Raw genomic sequence first — 20,841 nt, 5'->3', positions numbered from 1 at the left:
GTAATTTTGCTCGTCCACTGCAGCGTTAGACATCAGTATTCAGTTTTTAAGGTATGGCTTTCCTTCATTTCTCTGACATCAATAGTGTTCAAAATGTAACCGGCCCTGGAAATAATAGCTGTGCTGTCCTCATACACACATTTCACCTACACACCGTGGCAAGTTCTTTTATGTAAATCACTGTCGTCTTATTTTTTCAACCTTGATTTCCCTAGCCAATATAATATTCTTTTCTAAATAAGAGGGGGTGAAATCTCTCAAGTAACTCAGTTCCTCTGCAGAACTTGATGCTCGAGTCTATTTTCCTTCTCTGTGGACATCATTGCCATCTAGTGTGATGATGTTGTGACTGCACTATTTTAGGTGCAGGAAAAGGGGTAGGAAGATGGTTATTAGTTACACTATAAGTCAGTAAAGATGCTGACAGCATAGAATGAAAGTACAGTATTGAAACGTGAGAGTTAAAATCACAATGAAGCTAAACTGAACTGTGCAGCAGCAGTTATCAGAGAACCATTTCAAAAGCCAGGTAGTTAAAACAACTGATTTTGCAATCCAACATAGAAGATAGCTTTTAACGATGTGACTGAGTTACCATACTTTTCACCTGCTACATTCAGCTTCTAATTGAAAACGTTAAGTTCATTCCTTTAGGACTGAGTTCTTTTTTTTTTTTTCCTTCAGTTTATGCTAGCTAGGTAAAAAATAATTTAAAAAAACTAAAAAAAAAAAAAAAAAAAGAAAAAAGAAGACAAGCATTTGCAAAGATGTAATGGTTCACTTACAATGAAAAAGGTAAAAGGAAAATGTACATTCTTTAAAGGCAATTAATCCTACAGGAAAACATTTAAATATAGTGCAACACATCACTTTATTATAAAATACAGACTTTACGATACAAAACCAAATGATTGTTTGGATGAAAAGCTGGATTTTGGAGCATCAGTTGTCAAGATTGTTTGTCAAAGTGTCTAGAACAGTACTACAGTATGGAAAGGAAAAACATCTGGAAATCCAGATGTATTCATCCCATTCTCCAACTTTTAGCTGTGTTTCATTTTGGCTAAATTGTATATTGGACAGTGCTACCTACAGCCCACAGTCAGTAGCAGCATCAATCAGGAAGCTCATTAGACGCTTTATTTTGCCCTTATTATCCCATCCTGACTGCCAAACACAGACGTGCTAGGATGGCCACGGACTTCTGGAGGGAGGGTATGGGCACAGCTAATGCATGACTGGCTGCATCTGACCAAGACGAGAGGTGCTCTTCATAGGAACGTGGTGAGATCAGAAAGTTGAGTCTGAAATCTTCCTCTGTTGTCTCACAGTAAAGACCTCACTCATCAGGGTATAAAATGAGATAGTAAATATTTTTATCAGATCAGCAGCATATAGAAAAGGGGAGATAATCCCGTAATCCCCCGAAGTTGGTCTATTTTATTCTTGCTGGTAACCAGACAAGGAGAAAAAGAATTTCTTCAAATTTTTGAGATGCTGCAAGTATTTTCAGTGCATGAGAGAAGACTGGACTGATTTCCTATGCATTGGTACATAGTTAACAGAAGAAAATGGTGCCATAATGACTCCACCATGATGCATGTGAGCAATTACAGCTGATCAGATAGCTTCAGTTCTGAAGCTGAATCCTTGGCTTTGCAGCCCACCTGCTTCTTTTAACATGAGGTTTTTCAATTTGGCTTGTCCTCCATAATGATTTTAAGCAGGGGCATATATATTTTGGTTTGTATTTGAATGAAACTTTACTTTGATGGTCAAACTTTTCTTTGCTGATGTCTCTCACAAAAATGTTAGTTAGCTATAGGAAGCACTGTCAGGGGTGTATATATGGAGCCAATCTGGAGCTATAGATACCATTGGGGAAAGATTTTATTTGTTAGTATTAGTTATTTTTAGCTTTTAGTCACATCTTGGCCTTTTTGTTTGCTGAAAGTCTGTGCACTGGTGTACAAGCCTGGTGAATTATGGCATGTCAATTAGGCTGTGTACCCACGAAGTGCCTCTATCAGGAACTGTATCTCTCTCTGTCTCTTTCTGCCAGAGAGGGTCCCTCTGCTGATACCTGTGAATTTATTTGCACAACTGCAATACACCCTGAAGACCTGCTCCTTGGGCAATGTGTGTGTCCAGGACGCCCCTGGCCTTCCCATAAAGGCTGTGCACAGCCTCAGGCCAGCACCTATGATTCTATGATGTCTGCTTAGTGTTAAATTTGAGTGAACACAGTGAGCTGTTACTTCGGTGGGCTCTCAAAACTCAGCTGACAATGCAAGCCGCAAAATAGGAGAAGTTATATGTCAGAGGTATGAGTCTCAGGCCTAAACACAGGAAGGAAAAAAATTCCCCCCCTTGGGACTCTCTCCCTGCTGTATTGCTAAGGCTTGCTAGAAAAAAATGTGACTTTGCTGTGGTTTAAAAGTAAATAAATAGCTAAATAAATAACTTACTTACTTACTTAAAAAACTGAATCTAAAGAAAAGCTCACAACTTTTTCCATTTACAAAGCACGTGTTATTAAATAACCGTCCCCGCACCTCATGTGAGTGACTTGAAGCCTAGGGGTCAATCTGTTTGGTGTCGGCAAGTTTTGCAACTGCCTGAAAAGTAATTTGTTTTGAGCTGTCCTACATTGAGCAGCATCTCTTGAGATATATTTTTATCCAAATAGCACCAGCGAAGGGAGCACACTTTAGAAATCAGGTCATGTTACAATGTGACCCAAAGGACGGTGGTGGCCCAGAGGAATGAGGTGGAGAAACAGGCAGCAGCTGAGAGCTGTAAGAGCCCAACTCATCCAGCATAGAGGCAGATTGCTTTTCTTATGGCCTGAAAAGTGGGGATATGCTGTGTTGAAGGCAGCCAAGGGACTGGGGCATGGATAGATCTAAATCTTTTCTGCCGGAACTAAAGTGTTGTGGCAGTTTTCATGTGCAAACTCAAAAAAAGAGAAGTCATGGGCTTAGCGTTAGGAACAATGTGCAACATACCCCTTTCTTTTAGCACACAATATAGCATACAGATTTCTTCCATTACTATGTTCAAAGTTTTATTACTCCTGGCAAATAAGAAATATAATTCGTTGGGAAATGTTGTAGAGATTGGGATTTTCTACAGAAACAAGTGGGCAAAGCTGTTTGAAGCTACTATGTATACTCCTGGCAATTTTTGCAAAGCTCTGGATAGGATGAGTTTTACACTCTGATCTCCTGGTGGACTAGACTGGAGACTCAAGAGTTAAGTAAGTGCAAGCAACTAAAATACATCTGTGCATTCAGCTGCGGATCTCATAAACCTTTTGTGGCTGCCTGTGTCAGTCGCAAGTGGATTGCTTTGACACATCATGCATATACTTGTTGGCATTATTCTTTATACACTGACTTTGCAAAAGAAAAAGTTGCTTTATTTATTTGTACATCATTGTTATGTTTAAAAAATGACCCTTTAGCTTTCTAGTCAAAATGAGAAACTTGTTAAACTTATGGCAGGGAAGAGGAAATGAGAGGAACAGTCCCAGAGCAATGCAAAAACAAGAGCAGGACACTGCTTGTTTTTAATAAGCCCACTCATTTGACCGTCTGACCACTCCTTTTATGGAGAAAAATTAGTTTTTTCCCATGACTGCTTTTGTGACTGTTCAAAAATAGTCTTCAGTTTTGTCTTGTAAGTTGCTTATAAATATCTATTCCAGAATGCCTATCTTTCTTTAACAAAAAATCCTCCCCAGAAAAAAGTATTGCAACTACTACCATGTTTTTGGCTTTTCTCTTACCTTAATTGCGTTAATGTTCATCTGATTATTAAAAAAAAAAAAAAAAAACACAACCGTTTTCTAAATAGAAATCCAACAACAGAAACCCTAGAGGTTGCCTGGGCTGGTTATTGCATAGATCTAGCACTCTCCTCTTTGTTTTTAAGAGGACTTGAGGCTCTCGCCTGCTTTCCTGCTGTCCTGTGGTGACATCTTCTGGGCCCTACTCAGACTGCACAAAAACACATCCAGCGACGCTGGTGGCGGACAGCTCAGAAACCGTCTGATTTCTGGCCATTGAGAGACTTGTAAACAGGACCAAAAAAATCTCACTCTTCTGTTTTCCCACAAGGATTATTCTCCTTAGAGCTTTCTTGGCTGGCCAAAACCCCGCCCAACAAACCCCCACCCTGTTCCAAAGAACTGACTCACTTTACTGTTTTTATTTTGCAGCGCTATTAAGCTGTAGAAAAGGAGGGCTTAGAAGCAGTGTGGGGGTGTAAGTGACCCCTCAGCTTCCCAATACAATGCATCTTTAACCTTGCTGCTTTGTCCAAAGGCTACTTCAACTTCCAAAACTGGCTATATCCCCAAATAAAGCATTTTAAAATTTGTTTCAGGCAGAACAGGAATATCCTAGCTATGCATTCTCATTGTGGAGCTGTATATAGAGGCATCTAAGAGGATTACCCCAACCTTTGGTCTGCACAGCTCTTTCAGGAGGTATGGAGGTCTTCTACTCCCAATGCATTCACAGCATGCTTGCGAGGTGGTCTGAGCAAGAGCTTAATGCCCCCATCTCACCTGGCGCATTGGTTTGATCCAAGGGTTTGCTTGATCCTCACATGGACATGCATTACAGCTGAACAGCTGCCCATCAGAAAGAGCAAACAGATTTACCCCAGGATATATTAGCATCCTACCTAGGGAGGCAGCTAGACACCAACTCTGCAGATGACCTCAAGGCAGACCCACATGTACCCTGGGTTCCCCAACTCCTCCCTGAATGCTTAAGCGACTCTAGAAAAATTGCGCTTCTCTTCCCTCGCCTAGAAAGACACTGGCCTCGCAGTGTCACAGACTCCTCACAGGAGTCTGGGCCCTTCTGCTTGTTACACATGCCCTGAAACAGCCACCCGATGGGGTCCTGAGCTGCCTTGGGGCTCAGCCTCCAGTCACGTGCCCTAACAAAATGTTTTCTGTCCATGCAAAGTGGTACCTAGGGAACCTTGCCAAAACCCAAGGAAGCTGCTTACTGAGGCTACCAGCCTCCAGGGTCAAGTGGTTTCAGAGTAGGAGGTTTTGCAATATAATTTCAGAGTTAGGCCTCTCATTTCCACTATTTTAGTTTACCTGCATCCTTTTGAGAACAAGCCTCTTGGCTTCAGATGAGCTGATCAGTAACTATTCACCCAGCTCTCGTCTGCTGCAGCCTCATGAATAATGGACTGGAACAATGCAAACACAGAGGTGAGGAGTCCAGTGTGTTTAACAAGTGAATACACACAACTCTTTCACCACCTTCTCATTCAATTAAATAAACCTATAACACGGGAAATAGACTTGACGGTACATCGAAAAGTCAATGATAATTTTAAAAGTGGTTCTAAGTGCTGCTGACTTGAATACAAGTCTCATCACACAAAAATGATGTCATGTAACCAAATGCCAAATTAGCTGTTTCCTGGAGAAGGGAGCATTAGGACAGATAGTCTGATATTCAGTTCTGTCACAGGGCACTAATTTTATCCCTTTCCCCCCATATCAAGCCAACTAGCTTGGGCTGGAAGAAAGGCTGTTTGTCATCTGTAGATTGTATCATGAGTGTCCTCGCACAGAGAAAAGGAGAGACTGAGCTGCTGCTCTGCGCTGACCTGCAGTAAGTACGGGGTGGTGGAAACAGGTGAAAAAGGCTCCATCTATTTTGCTTCTCAGGTCTGGCAATTGGTCAAGCGCGCACACACACACAAAAATCAACTCTTCATTGCAGGCATACTTAAAATTAAGAGCTTTCTGTGGCATCACAGACAGCTGCCCAGTGTCTCACACTTGTCTCCCCTCTCTTCCCACTTCTAAAACTTTTTGACAATTTTGCATCCAAAGTTTTCTGCACCCTGCAGATAAATGAGCAAAGCCTTCACTTGGTTTCTGAGTGCAGCCCAACAAATACTTCTGTTTGTTTGGTTGTTTTGTTTTGTTTTTTAAATGGGAGGTTGGCAAGATGGTGAAAGCAAGAAATGTTAGTTGGGTAGTTCTTACGGCACCCAAATCAGGGAGGCAAATAGGAAAAAGTTATGCGACAATTACATGCCCAACCTGAGCCATCCCATGGAAGGACTTTTTCCATAAAGGGGAAAACATCACTTGTTATAGACTTCCCCCTTTTAGCTGGTCCAGACAAGCCATGTCTCATGCCCGCCGTATTCCCACAAGGAGATTAGGCTGGGCATCCATATGCTCTCCAGCACCCCTGGTACACCCAGTCCACTAGAAATCATCCAAACTGCAGCTTTCTCCTGGTCACCAGAGCACATCAGACAGGACATCCTTCCCACCCCATCCCATGTGACAAATTGTCTTCGGTCCCAGGTGAAGGGAGGGACAAGAGACCATTACAGGGGTAAGGGTGAGGGGGAAGCCTCACAAGCAACTGCATGTTTGGTGCGTTAGTAGGGTAAGGGGTTTATAGCCCTTAAATACTTCCAGAGGGTCTGTGTGGCCAGCCCTCAGCGTGGGGTAGTTGACTATCCTTGGTTTAATAGAAAGGACATCCCTTTTATAGACCACCCTACTTTAAAGTGCAGACTTCTTGTGTAGTTTGGGCCTCATTTTTTTGTTTTCTCCCACACTGCAGGAAACAGTTACAGGCAAACAGGCTTTACCCAGAAATGCTGCTGCATCAGAGTTGCAGGGTGTCAAGCTATGAATTCCTCCTTTGCTATGCAGAGATAACAAATGGACACAGGAGCAGTGGCTGGCTGCAATTGAAAAAAAGAAAAAAGAAAAAAAAAGGAAAAAAAAAAAAAAAGAGTATGGTGTGAGCCCTCAAAGGAGAGGGGAATTCTTTTCATCAGCAGGTAAGACAGCCTAAACACTATTTCAGCCTTAAAAACATGCTACAAAAATGACAGTTCCTTCTCCCTGCTATCTGGAGCTGAATGTAATCACACTTGTGCTGGGGATAGAGTGACCCGGCCAAGTCAGAACCAGACACATTGCCAAAAAAATCACTGTGCACTCAAGAAAGCCCTCTGCTTTGCGAGGGAGATGGAGCAGCCCACAAAGCACAACTGCCCTGAACAGCTCATTAGTGGATAAAGTTATTAACACACACACAGTGGAGGAGTAAAGCAGAAAACACATTATAAGATGAACAACACGCAAATGATAATTCACAGCTCCATAAGCCATCCTACACAGTGCTCAGACTTTTGTACACTTCAGTAAAAACAAATTTGAATACATTAGAGAGGAGAAGGAAAGTGGCAGTGGCCAGAAGAAGAGATGCTGCATGTTTTCCCAGAAGACCAAGGGGCGAGTTCAGAGCTGACAGCCACACTGAATGGCTCTGATCTTTCCCAGCACTTTTGGAAGCACAGACCCACTGACTTGTTTCCCCTCACCCACCTCAGCTTTTCAGACTTGAGGAAAATCCTGCAAAATGCCTTCTTCGCAGCTTTCTCACTCTCCACACTCATCCCCCCAGTACCGCGTTTTGCAGAAGCTGTAATGAAGCCCCCAGTTGACAAGCTGTGAATTTAGAGCTGCAATAAGTGGAAAAAAATCAATCTTAATGTCTTTACTTTCTGGTGTTCTAATATCAATTGCAAAACTTCCCAAGAAAAAGTCAGGGCTTTGATTTGTTAATGCTTCTGATCTAACAGAGAGCTATACATTTAACTTGCAGACCAGAGGGGAAAATGAGACCAGGTAAAATCAGAGTCCTGCCTGTTGCTTTTATGGCATGTACCACAAGGGGGACTCTTCTACAAAAGAATAATTTCAAAGAGACGGGAAAGGATGAATAAATCAGTTCTGCACCTGAATGTGCAGAGACCATTTTAGGCTTTAAGTTTTTAAGCCTGCAGAAGCTGTTAATCTGCAAAATTCATTAACAGGTATTAGTTTATGTTCATGTCCAACTGCTGTTCTGGCTCCTTTCATCTCTTGGTTTTACGCTGCATGTTGCACATTGCAAATATCCTATTAATTTTTCTTAACAGAGGGGAATTTAAGAGACTTTGTTGATCCACTAGCTAGAAACTACAAACAAAAAACCTGACCACCCATAGAAACCTCTGATTATATTTCAGGGCTGGGAGGACCTGCCGGGCTGCCAAGGCATGCACCATCCTCAGCGGTGCACACAGTGCAGAAGACGACAGACGGTGGCATAGGTGGAGCGTGCAGAGAAGTTGTGAGACAGGTACAGGTACAGGCTGCAGGTTGGGGTTTGGGCAGCAGAGCAGGAGAAGGGGAATACGCCATAGAAGAGTGCCGGGAGGGAGGGAGGAGGCGTGTGGCCCAGTGCTGATCACGTTGAACCATCCACAGAGTCGCGCCTGCCTTAGAGTAACACATTATAAACTGCCAGAAGAACAAAAGCACAATTTAAAGTTTCTGCTAACATGCACATATGTACCTGAGGTTTGCTGTACTACTTACTAATGCTCAGCTATCATGAAATCTTGATATTGCACAGCTGCATATGTCACTTTCTACCTCAGATACAGGACACATTGTAAGGCTTATCACATTTACAGTTAATTTAAGATGATATATCGACAATCAAGATTTAAAACTACAAGGTCTGTTCCTTTTAACTTTTAGGAAGTTAATATAACTGGGTCAATAATTATCACCCTGAATTGTCTGTACGGTGCCTTTCTTAGTTAACATGCAAAAGAAACCTTGAGTATCTAACTGGAACTCTGTTATTGTGAAACTACATTTAGTGGGAGGCTGTGGGTTTAGGGGGAAGATAGCGACTTAAATGAAACTGAGAATTATCTGGCTATTCAAACAAAGTTGTAGGTGACCTCGTAATTACTTTAAAAGCTTCCCCAAAGAAGAGACATTATCATCCTAATTAGAACTTCATTTTAGTGAGAAAAAACTTGTATTACACAGCTACCATAATTCTCATTATAAGTGACCAAATAATTGTTCTTACTCAACATATTAAATTCCTATTATATCTTCAAAACATTAACTAAAACCAAAAGCCAAAGGTTTTTAAGTCCATGCTGGAGGACAGTGCTTGAAATGTTCTGCTAATCAAAGTGCAACAGTGGTGAGTACATTTGCATCTCATGGCAGCTGTACATATCAGACAATGATGATTGGCTTTGTAATGGTTTTTAAGATCTCAGCTGTGTACGACAGTAGGAAAAGAAAGTAACTTGCACCATGAGCGAAGGAAGCATTTGGATTTCTCTCATCCGTCCCTCTGCCACCCACACCACAGTCACATCAGGTGTCCCAAGGCCACCAGGACACCCCCAGCGGTCATGGAAGAACCAGATGCGTCCTGGCTGGCCATCTGCTTGTGGCCAACTGAATGAGTAATGGCTGAATTCTCATCTTCCTCTGGGGGCACCGAAACGTTAATTTGCTTCTCACTTTCCTCTACCCAGCTGTCAATTTTCCTGAAGCTTGTGGAAACTTAATTAATTTGGAGACTGATAACCCTTCTTCAAATTTGAATGAAGTCAGTCACTTGGTTCAGAAATTATTCCAAGCAGGAGGGACAGGCAGGTGGACACTGCAGTCACATAAGTGGTATTTCCCTAGGAAATCAAACTGAAAACAGGAGAATAACAACATCAGAAAAACAGAGGTCCTCAAATCTTAGGAGAGTTAATTAGTACCTGGCAACTGTTGGAGGACTAATTGTTGATGGACAAATTTTGACCAGGCACCTGGAAAGTACCGGGTGATAAACGCACATTGGTGTAGTGATGCCGCAGTGCTGGGGGTGAGTGCTTCCCACAAGACAGGGGCATGACTATGGGTAATAGGGCTCTCTGCCAAATATGAAGAGCACAGTCAAATCTGTAAATAATCATTTAGAAAAGAACCTGAATTCCTGAACGTAATGGCAATCAGCAGTCGCTAGTTGAAATACTGGCCAGACTTCAGATGCCAGTGCCATGTCACAAAACCAAAGCTTTTTAATGCAATCTGGCAAGTTTAAAGTCAATGGAAAGTTGATTTGTAATATAGCATGGAAAGAAGGCACCACGGAACCATGCCTTAGAAGTGATGAAGCAGGAAGTCAGTAGGAACCAAAAAACAAACTCCGAAGGTTTTCATGGGAGGAAATAAGTAGTGGTTTGGGCACTGAAGGAGAAGCAACAGTAGTGATCACGACACACGAGTGTTTTTTCAGTCTGCCTTTGGAATTTAAAATTAAGGAGAAGCACGACTGTAAGAAATCTTTTTGTTTGGTTGGTTTTGGAGACTTTAATTATCTGTAAGATCAAAACTAACACTCCTTTCTCTGGATTCAGCTAGAAAGATTCTGGAAACCTGTTAGTTATTAAGCAAGATTGTAAAACTTAAAAACTTCTTTCTTATACCTTTTTCAGAAGATAAGTCTGCAACATTTATTATAATGTAGAGCAGGAAAGAGAACAAATCCACTCCGTCTGGTTTGCAAATCAATACATTCACAGGTTAAAACTAGCAATGTTAACACAATAGTCTGAACAAGTAGGGTGACCAGCAGAATGCTTGCTCAGGCTGAACTTTTAACTACAACATGTTGTTTAAAAAGGAAAAAATAATCAAACTACATTATAGTGTATGCATTTTTACAAGAACTTCATTAGCCCACTTAAGCAAAGTCCCTTGCAGGAGCACATAAGGTTCTTGCTTCTAATCTCCTCTCCTTTTGTTGCCTCAGTTTTTCCCCGCTGGGTTTGGGGATTATGTTTTCCTCTTCAATTCAGCCACACAGAGCTGTATTCAACTGTAAATAAGATCTCCCCAACACTACCTACCTGACCAGACCTTTTATATTATCTTTTATATCTAAATAGAAGCTTTCCTTGAAAGATGGAGAGGGATTAAAGACCAGCTGAACTCTCACATTATTGCTAGACTGCTAGGAATGTCCCATTCATATTGCACTGTTCAAATACAAATAAATGCTAGTCACCAGCAACAACACAGAATACCTGTCCACCAAATGCTATTTCACTCGATATTATGGAATATATTTTAAACAAACCCAAGGCAAACAAAACTAAATAAATAAATAGTTTTTGGGTAGTCAAATGCCACAATGATGCTAAAGTACTCCAGGAAAACCTTGCAGAACTGAATGAATGGGCAAAAAAAGGGAGGTAGGTGACTTTCAGCAGAGATAAATGCAAGGAAATGCATCTAGGGAAAAGTAATCCATATGCTACCGGCAAGATGCTTAACTCTTAACTGATAGGTACAACTACCAGGAAGAGCTCCTGGAGTCATCACTGACAGTTCTCAGAAATCAGAGCACAGCCCAACATGCATCAGTGATCAAAAACAGTCAAATTATTGGGCATCATCAGACAAGATCATGGCAGAGATAGCATTTTTTGACTTCATATTTGCCTGAAATAAGAAAGAAGCTAGGAAAGGCCAAACACTCCTTCCATGCAAATCCTGCTGCAGAAGTTGCTTGCAAAAAAAGACAGAGAAAACTGCCTCGGGTGGTAAACCTTCATTGGAAAAACACCTTTCACTGAAAATTAGCTTGTTTATTTAATGCACGCTGTAGCCAGGCTGCTTTACTAGCACTAACCAATATTTCTGTGTCCTGGTTCTGGCATTCAATACGGATGATCTGCTTTTAAATCCACCTTTATAGAAACAGCATGGAATCAATGCCCATAAACCAACCTGCCAAAAGGGAAATGTGAAAACAAGAGTGGGACCCACAGCAGGGAATCAGTCTGAGGGGTTGCATATTTACACTTAAAAGGAATATGGCCTTAAGCCCTGAACTCTGCAATACAGAACTAACATGGCTCAAGGTAGCTATGCACGAAAAAGACCAGTTGTGAAGAGCTTCCATAACGAGCTTACTATAGAAAAGAACTTCAAACCATGTTACAGTGTTTCTTGTAGTTATTTCAGTGCATTCATAAAGATGGTCTCCTTTTATAAATCCATATAGCATTTTGCTGCTTGAATAAAAGGAAGGGTGCGTATTCCAATAGTTATAAACCTTTTCATTTATTATTAAAGCTTCTAAAATATGCATCAGTAATAAGAGCTGAGGCCACATTCTCATATGAAATGGCCTCACAGAAGTCCCCTTTGCTAAGGCTATGTAAGAATTGGTTTGTCCCTGGATGGTCTGTTCTTCTGTGCTTTATTCAGGAGACCCACTCCTCCATTTTTTAAATGCAACTAGAAACCTGCATTGCAGCAGCAACAACAACAACAAGCATTGGAGGAATATTTTTCATTAGTTCTTAAAACATCCCTCTTCTTGGATGATGTATTCCTATAACATGCTTGCCACCAGTCGGAATTCGTGTTACTGCAGTGCAGAGAGTTTTCCTATATGGAGGCATGGTCAGTGTGCGTGTCCACCGAGCATCCTTTGATTTTAATATCAGTCATGCTCAAAAACTGCAGTGCTACGGCAGCTATTGCATTTCAAGGACTTTATCGCTTTAACAGCCTGCCCCTAATTGACTCAGCCAGAAAAGATCAAACCTAAAGTATTGGTGATGTTTTTTTGTTAACCTCCAATAGGTAATTACTGCTTACATTTTCCTGTACATCCATGCATACGTGTACAATGCAAACAATGCAGCTGCTCAACAGCTATCAGAGATCTTATGGACAATGGACAAAAAATAAAAAGAGCAGTTAGCTCTTAGAAAGTGGGTATGGAGCTGAAGATGTTTGGAGGAGAAGATATGAAGGATGGGAATCAAGGGTGCACAGCGTCCTGGTAACCTATGCCCCGTCTGCGAAAGGAATCACTACGTTCCTAGTGATCTGCAGTGAAACCAAGACTAAGGCTCGGCCGGCAAGTGGTACTTGGGCACTTACCCTGGCTAGATGCATGCAACAAGCTTGGCCCTCAACCGCTATAGTATACTACCAGCACAAAATCCCAGCACATGCTAAACATATTTGATACAAGTTTATGTAATTCTGGGAGATGGTTTGATTTTAATCGGCAAATTAACACCCTTTTTTTTTGGCCAAGGCAGGAATCTTCCTCAAGACAGACTTACGGCTGATACTATCCCTTCAGAGCCTATCTGCAGCGTTATGTGCCTAACTACCCCAGGTCGTAAGTATCAAGACCATACTCCCCCTGGCATTTTTTTTTATTTTAATTTTTTACAAGCAGTCTATAGATCAGTAAAAAGTGGTCTAAAATTTGGAAAAGGTATAGCCGTCCAGCTGTAGCAGCCACAGTTTTGCACCTACCTGTGCTCAGGGTGCTGCCAACAGCAGGGTGGTGTGCTTACATACTGGCAAAATCTCTGCTCTTAAGTGGATGTTAAGAGGACTGTAGTTCCAGCTGCTGTCTCATATGATTTATTAGATTTTATTACTAAAAAATTGTAACAATAGAGCGTATTTTCTATGGAGGCTAAACTAGCAGCACTCAGATGAATGTATATCACAGCCTAGGAGTAATTCATTTCTACACTTCCCCCCACCTCAGATTCCTAAAAAGCAAATCTTGCCTTCATCTGATTTCTCATGCAGCATGCCAGGTGAATGGATACCGGGAAGAAAGCACAAGAAACCAAGGTGACACGTCCTGCGGTAGCAGCAGATGGGATGTTGCATTGTACTTGCAGCCTGTTACCTTGGTTTTAAACCTCAAAAGCTTTGCTGTCTTTTCTTTTTATATTTTTTTTCCTTTAGTGACTACATCTTCATTAGTTTGAGGACGCGGAGGTTATCAGGAAGGCTGAAAAGCTGTGTCATAAACAGAGCAGCTGCTGAAATCAATGTGACTTTTCTGCTTGCCTTTGTGGAGGCTACAACTGAGCACTTTGCCTCCTGCTAACAAAAAGTCATTTGGCACAAGAAGCTATTTAGCTGCGTTACTTTCACAGTGGCACAAGCAATGCGCTCCGGCTTCAATGGGAGCTACGCCTCATGCCTGCGGGCACGGGGCAGCACGTAGGCAGCTCTGGGTCCGTGCTTCAGTCACAGCCACGGCATGCGTCCAGTGTGTGGGACCAGGAGGGAAAGGTGCTGCACCGCCACAGAGTGACCACTGCTGCAAAGTCCTCCCGGTGCACACCGCAGTACTGCAGCCAGGCGCCTCCCTTCCCGAGCTGCCAGGGTCTGGCGGTCATGGTATTGCATAGTGACAATGAGGGCTGCACATTTCATCATTTTGCTCTTTCTCCATCCTCCTGCCCCTTTATGATGTATTCACTTTTAAAATCAGAATTTCCATCTTTCATTTACAGTAGTCCCTCCTTAGCCATTAGCTTGTTTTAACAGGAAGATCTATTTTATCTAATAGTCTATGTCATAGCTATACATTTATAGATGGAGAAGGATGGATGGACGGGTGGGTGCACGTGTGTGTACAGATACACATGCGTACGTGCACAAAGAGAGCAAATCCCCTCCAAACAAACAAGGGCATGGCTATTCTGTACGTCCATGAAAAAAGGGGCTGTAATTTGTCATCTTGGCAGGATAATTAGCCTGGGCAGCACAATGCCCAGCATGGCTGTACTCTGGCACCCGTGCTAGACTGGGTATCTCTCCACGCACTGTGCAGAGTCCTGTCTCTGCTGTCCTTGCTCACCTTTTTTAAGGAAAAAAAGGAGCCAGTGGCTGAACCAAACGTAGCTTTTGAACATGAGATCTGGGAGTACCGCTTCTGTTCCCTTCCTGTGCTTCTAACTCACTTGGACTTAACAATCCTACCCACAACCAGTGTTTCACCACATTGTGAAGGTCTTTCAGGGTGCTTACAGGCCACTTTTGTGCCCTGATGTCTACTCAGAATGCATTTATTTATGCATATTGATAGTGTAACTATGCAGATTTTTCAGTCTGCGAGGGAAAAATGTGTATCAGCAAACTAAACTGATGGGAGAGACAAATATTTACTATTCTCACTTGGCTTGATGATGATGTTAAGTTTTGTAGTTTACTGCATTCTTATACTCCGTGTTCCTCATTTAAACAGTGGTGATTAATCAGTATTCACCATTTTGTTTACCCTGTCTTCCTAGGACTAGCATGCTGTGGTAGCTTTTTGTAACACTAAATCAAGGCAGACCCTGCCTAGTATTTTATATATTTAAAAATTGCACTTTCCTTTTTCATTAAAACAGCCTCTTACCAGCATTTCTGAGATAACAAGTTAGAGTAAAATAGCTCTTTGTGAATGCTGTTAGAGAGATGCTGTCTCGGTCTGATTTCTAAAATGTATGTAATACATTAAAAAATAATAATCTTTCTACCTGTGAAAAATTAATCAGATTAAGTGAAGACCTTAATACCTTTATCAAGGAAATAAGAAATTCTTTCTTGGATACTAAAAATCATCACGGCAAAGTAGTTTCTCTAAACTCTCCTGTTGGCCTTCAACATGGGTATTAAGGAGAATCTAAAGCGTTATCTCAGTGAGTAGCAGCGAAGCCACGGGAGTGCTGAACACTGTGGTTTTGCCATGTTTTCTCACAAAAACCAGCGACCCACTGCTAAGTTGCAGTGGGGCGTAGCTGGGAACCACTAACTATATCACACAGCGCATAACTTGCCAGTAGCTCCATGGGAACGGCTCAGTCTGCCAAACGGGACCGCGGTACAGAACACAGTATTTGTGAGAGGCTGGGCTTCGCTCTCGCAGGAATGAAATACCATCAGCTCCAACCCACATAACCGGTGGCAAATTACTGCGCTGCAGGGAGCATGTCTACGAGACACTTGGCTGCAGGGTGCCAAACTCTTACGAGACCACCACCCTCTGAAATGGAAGCTTGCTAGCATGTGTATTTAAGCAACCATCAGTTAGTCGGAGACACAATGCGAGACGTTTATATGCCTCAAAAGACAACAGACAATCTACGGGCAGCCAGAGAGATGATGCGCACACGTAGTGCAGATCTAACTGCTGAGGAGAACCAACAATGGATTTCACCAATAAGCTATTAACTATTAATCACAGCAGCACTGACGAACAACACGGCTTTGTGGTGTTACCAATATAAAGGCTTATATTCTCCCTGAACTCTTGAAACAAAACTAAACCTCCCTTCAGTGTAACACAACATTCAGTTCTGCACCAAAGCTGCCCTCTATAAGCATCCTGTCCCCGGCTCCCCAGAAATCTCCCCCAAAACCTCTGATTGTACTTCTATAGCACTCACAGGGCTGCCAGGAACAGGCACTTGCAAAGTTTCTGATAACTGCTGCAATGAGGTCAGCCCCGTACCTGCCCTCGCATTCGACTTTGCCAGGTACCATGTCCACAGTCTTCTGGGAGCAAAGAACGGAAGTCTTGAGCAGTACGCACTAAAAAAGGCTAATTTTACCTTTGTTGCTTTAAAAAGGCGATGATGTTTTCTATTCTTCAAGCATTTCAGGAGAGCTTTGAGGGTGAAGAGAAAGATTTTTTAGCAGTTTGACACAGGATCTTGTCCTTGCTCCTTGAAGAACAGCAGAAGAGCCACTGTACAGACACCGTCCCTTCCCCAAGCACACTTGAATACAGCGCAACGTACCAGCTATTATCCACTCCAAGCAAGGTCAGCCTGTTCAGAGCTGGAGTTTCAGTGGGACCTCCTGAAAGCTAAATAGTGGTTAAAACCTACAGGACAATGCAAAGCATGGTAACTCCAAGGGTCTCCATGTTACAGCCCACAGTGCCCTGGTGGATTTGCTGCCCGAGCAGCTGTGTTTCCCCCAGCTCTCTGTGGAAACTGCTGCTCCTTGCCAGGTTGAGAGGGTACAAATTAAGCCCCCTTGGGCTAGAATCACTTACTATTTCCAAGTAGTCCTCTCCACACAACCAGGATCAGGAGCTTGCATGCCTTTCTGCTGAACTCCAGCATGGGCTCCCCATGCCTGCTCACCCCACGCTGGCTCCTTGGACAGAGCCAAATAGCAGCAATTCCTGAATGCCACAGCCACCTCTATGTTTCTATAGCATCCGTATGGGGACAGGCAAACACTCCTTGGAATGCTGTAACTCATTCTGGGTATCCCAGCAGCATCGCAGACAGCCATTGCTTAACAACATGCAAACAGTTCGCAGGGTTGGTGTTGCTCATGTTGGGTGGCTCGCGAAAGGAACAACATAATTTTATCGTGTATTGGTAAAGAGGAACAATCGGTGCCAGAAAGATAAACTGCGTTCCAGCCGTCCAGGCTGGTGCCACCCTGAAAGCCTTGTTTTGTTATGCTACGAGTGAATTACCTGATTCTGCTCACTATTGATCCAGGCCTGTGCTACAGCTTTATCATTTGATCAGCTGGGCTTAGTGCTCCTAGTCCAAACAGTGAAATTACTGAAACTCTCTTCTTCCAATAATAAAGAAAAAAGGTAATATTCCTCAGTGTTCATCTAATGGGCTTCTGAGAACCAGCTGCCTTCAAAATTCATTTGTCAAACGGCACCATTCTTTGGATTTATCAAACCTTGCAGTTTATCAATACTTTGTAATAAATACAAGTCTTTCTCAGACTATAAACAATGAGACAGTCAATGGTAACTTAAAGTTACCATTTCTGCATGCAGCATTTGAAGGCTCAGCAAGCAAGTGTGTGCTGAGCCAGCCAAAGCTGCTGCCCTTTTTATTTCTGGCTAGCTGTGTGTCTTGGCATAGCCATGAATTAGGGCTTGATGAGAAAGCATTTAAATTTATACCCCCATTTGCAGCACAATTATAAATATTACAAGGTAAGAAGCATTTACCACCATCTACCAGGTGCAAAATGTACTTACTTGTGAAGCTTTGAGTTACAGCTGACATTTGCTAGAGGCAAATGGATGTAAAACGGAGAAGCCGCTTCCCAACTAGTGAGATCATCACATAGAAGCAACCTGGGGACGACCACCACGAGAAACCAGAACCACTGTGGCTTTGATCCATTGGAGACTTTTTAAAATATCAAGCTGCTTTCCCTTAGGAGTGTGTGACACTTCCCGGAAAGCACTTTCGTGGTTGTGACTGGCCCAAAACACCCGGTTCCCACTATGTGTTTTTCCACCATGTAAGCTGAAATTTGTGTAAGAGATTGGTGCTGTTCCCCACTGCTAAAAATTCAGATTTTTTTTTTCAATTTCTCTTCCATTTTGCTGACTGTGGAAGCTTTCCAGCTACGTAACCAGGTTCTGGAAGGATTCAGCCTGGGGGATGCTGAGCAATCGCGCTGTGTCATGACTCTGCTGGCAGAAGGCACCGAGATGGATGCACGCAGCACCCCCACAACTGCACTGTCCTTTACCCCACACCAACTCGGGCAAATCCTGGGTGCAAGCACTACCTACCATTAATGCATAAATATTTTAAGCTTCCTAACAGGTCCCCGACAGATCTGCGGGGCTTTCTTTGCAATCCTGTTCATAGTGGTATATAGTTAAACAAAGGGGGGGAAAAGGTTCTATTTTTCTCCCAATACTCCTTGTTCTGCTTCACAGTGAGCATTACACTGCCCTTCCACAGCCACAACGTTGGTCATTTGAACCTTGCTTATACTGAAAATGTAGCAGATGCCGTACTAAACCACAAAACTATCAGTGCCTGCTCAGAGGAGTGTACAAATTAAATCAATGTCAGGAGCAATGATTATCACCTTGATCGGTCAGCCGGTGAGTAGTTCTGCCACCCAGGGGAAAATGCTCATGCCTTGCATCAGCTTTACAAATTTCAGTGGTTAAATAGCTGTAAATGATATCCCAAGACCTGCATACTTTGTTCTACTTACTGTATCCACCAAAGCCATGCCAATACTTAACTTCCCAAAGGAAAAGCAGAAGTGAGCTTTTTTTACTGTACCAGTCTGTACTGTTATTGCTGCTGGTTCTGGCATCCACTGCCTGCTGACAGTCTAAAATCTGTATTAATTTACAGTATGGCATCCCCAGAAAATACAGACTTGAATTCTGTATTGATTTACAGTATTACATCCACAGACAATAAAAAAGAAAAAATACCCCCCCAAATCTTCAACACCTGTGAAAGATTTCATGAAGCCCTCTCTATGCCAACAGTATTCAAGATTTTGAAAGTCACTACAAGTTTAGCTAAAATCGAGTTAGATTTTAGATAAACCCCACCCACGGCTTAAAAAGTGAAATTTCTTATTTAATTTCTTATGCATATTGCATTGGGGGAAAAGTTCTGAGCACTTGGACAGCACAAAGGAGACAATATTGACGGGTTTTGCCTTTGATAAGCACACACAGCACTGCTGACCACCAGTGTAAGGCCTGACAATCCTTCACAGAGCTAGGGCTAAAGCTGGTACAGCTGTGAGTCTCTAGAAAAAGAAACAATTTTTTTTCCCCTCAGAAAATTGAGAGTAGCTGGGAGAAGACGTTTCTCTAAAAAGCATATGACCTTATCGAAGTATTTAGTAAGAACCAAACTGACAGATCTTGCAATAAAAATGATGTAGTGAAATAATAACAGTATCTTAAACAGGATTAAAATATAATATTTTACTAGGTATTTCAAAGAATAGATTTTTTTTTCTTCCATCATTCTTATCTATATGTTCAGACTCTAGCTAAACTCCAAACAGCTATTTTTTGTTACGTACCAAGTGCAAATATGCCAAGATAAAAGAGTTAGGAGAAAGAAATACCCGGTCTTTTTTTTTTTTTTTTTTTCCCCCTTGTGCAGTAGGCTACATTGTATTTCTCATGCCTAAAAACAAGCACCGTCTCTCAAAATATTTGGTCGTAAACCTCAGCTTGAAACGGAGGTATTTGACAGAAATGTCACATTTACATCAGCATAACATGCGAACAGCTTTTAAAGACAAACATTAAGAGGAATCTTGTGGTGGAGAACCTGTGCAAGGGGAAAACAAACACAATCACGGTAGCAGAAAGTCCATTTACTGCCAGGGCAGAACCAACAGCCATCGCCATCCAGATCTTGTGGTGAAAGCTCAACTATAGCAACAGGGAAAAAATGATGTCGACAACCATTTCCTTACTAATTGCACGTGTTTATCTGTTGACTCTTCCTATCTTTCGAGAGGTACCCATAATGTTCTCACAACTAGTTTGATCTTATCCTGAAAAAAAATTTTGCATAATACAGGACGCTTTTCTCATGTGAATACGTATCTTCTTTTTTTCTTTCCTATATCACATTAGAGAAAAGTACTTTGCTCTGTATTGCTAGCGTCTTTTAGGTATTGGTGATTACAAACAGTGCATTTCTCAGCTCCCTATTCAAGCTGTAACACAACACACTCACTCCTTTGAGGTACAAATAGAAATTATAAGCAGGTGCCAAAATTTAAGTAGTGCATTTTACAAGTAATGCTTACTTAAAGTTTTTGAAACAATTCTGTGTGTGTGTTCTGACACCCTTTGCCCTTCACAGATCCGTTCATGCATATTAGCCTTGTAAAATATTCACTTTTTATCCTCTTCACCATGATCCATTTGTCTTTTCAGCAGGTTTATGTTCAACACTATTGGAGTGGAATAGTGATTGTACCATTTAACCCAACAGATAGCTGGGCTGGAAAACGTATCCATCCTCTTCCTATTAATTACTCTTTAATGCCTATTTCCATCGCACAGACTCGTGTATCACCCTGGTTTATTTTGGAGGAATATAGCCATAGGATGACAATTATTGATGGAACATAAAAACTGGAGCTAAAGACCATATAAAGAAGAAAACAGAACTCATGTGGGAAGGGATGAAAAGATGAAAAATTGACTAGAAAAGAAAATTGGAATAAGCTAATTTACAAAAGAAAATGAACAAACCACGGCCAGGTAAGTCTGAATAAGATTAATTGCTACACGTTTCCTTCCTCTTTGCAATTTTTATCTTATTTAATCTTCTATTCCACTCTTCTATGTAACAGTGCTATACTCTTATAAA

This window comes from Platalea leucorodia (assembly GCF_965183815.1).
Source record: "Platalea leucorodia genome assembly, chromosome: 4".
Lineage (NCBI taxonomy): Eukaryota > Metazoa > Chordata > Aves > Pelecaniformes > Threskiornithidae > Platalea > Platalea leucorodia.
Note: the sequence above shows the minus strand (reverse complement) of the source record.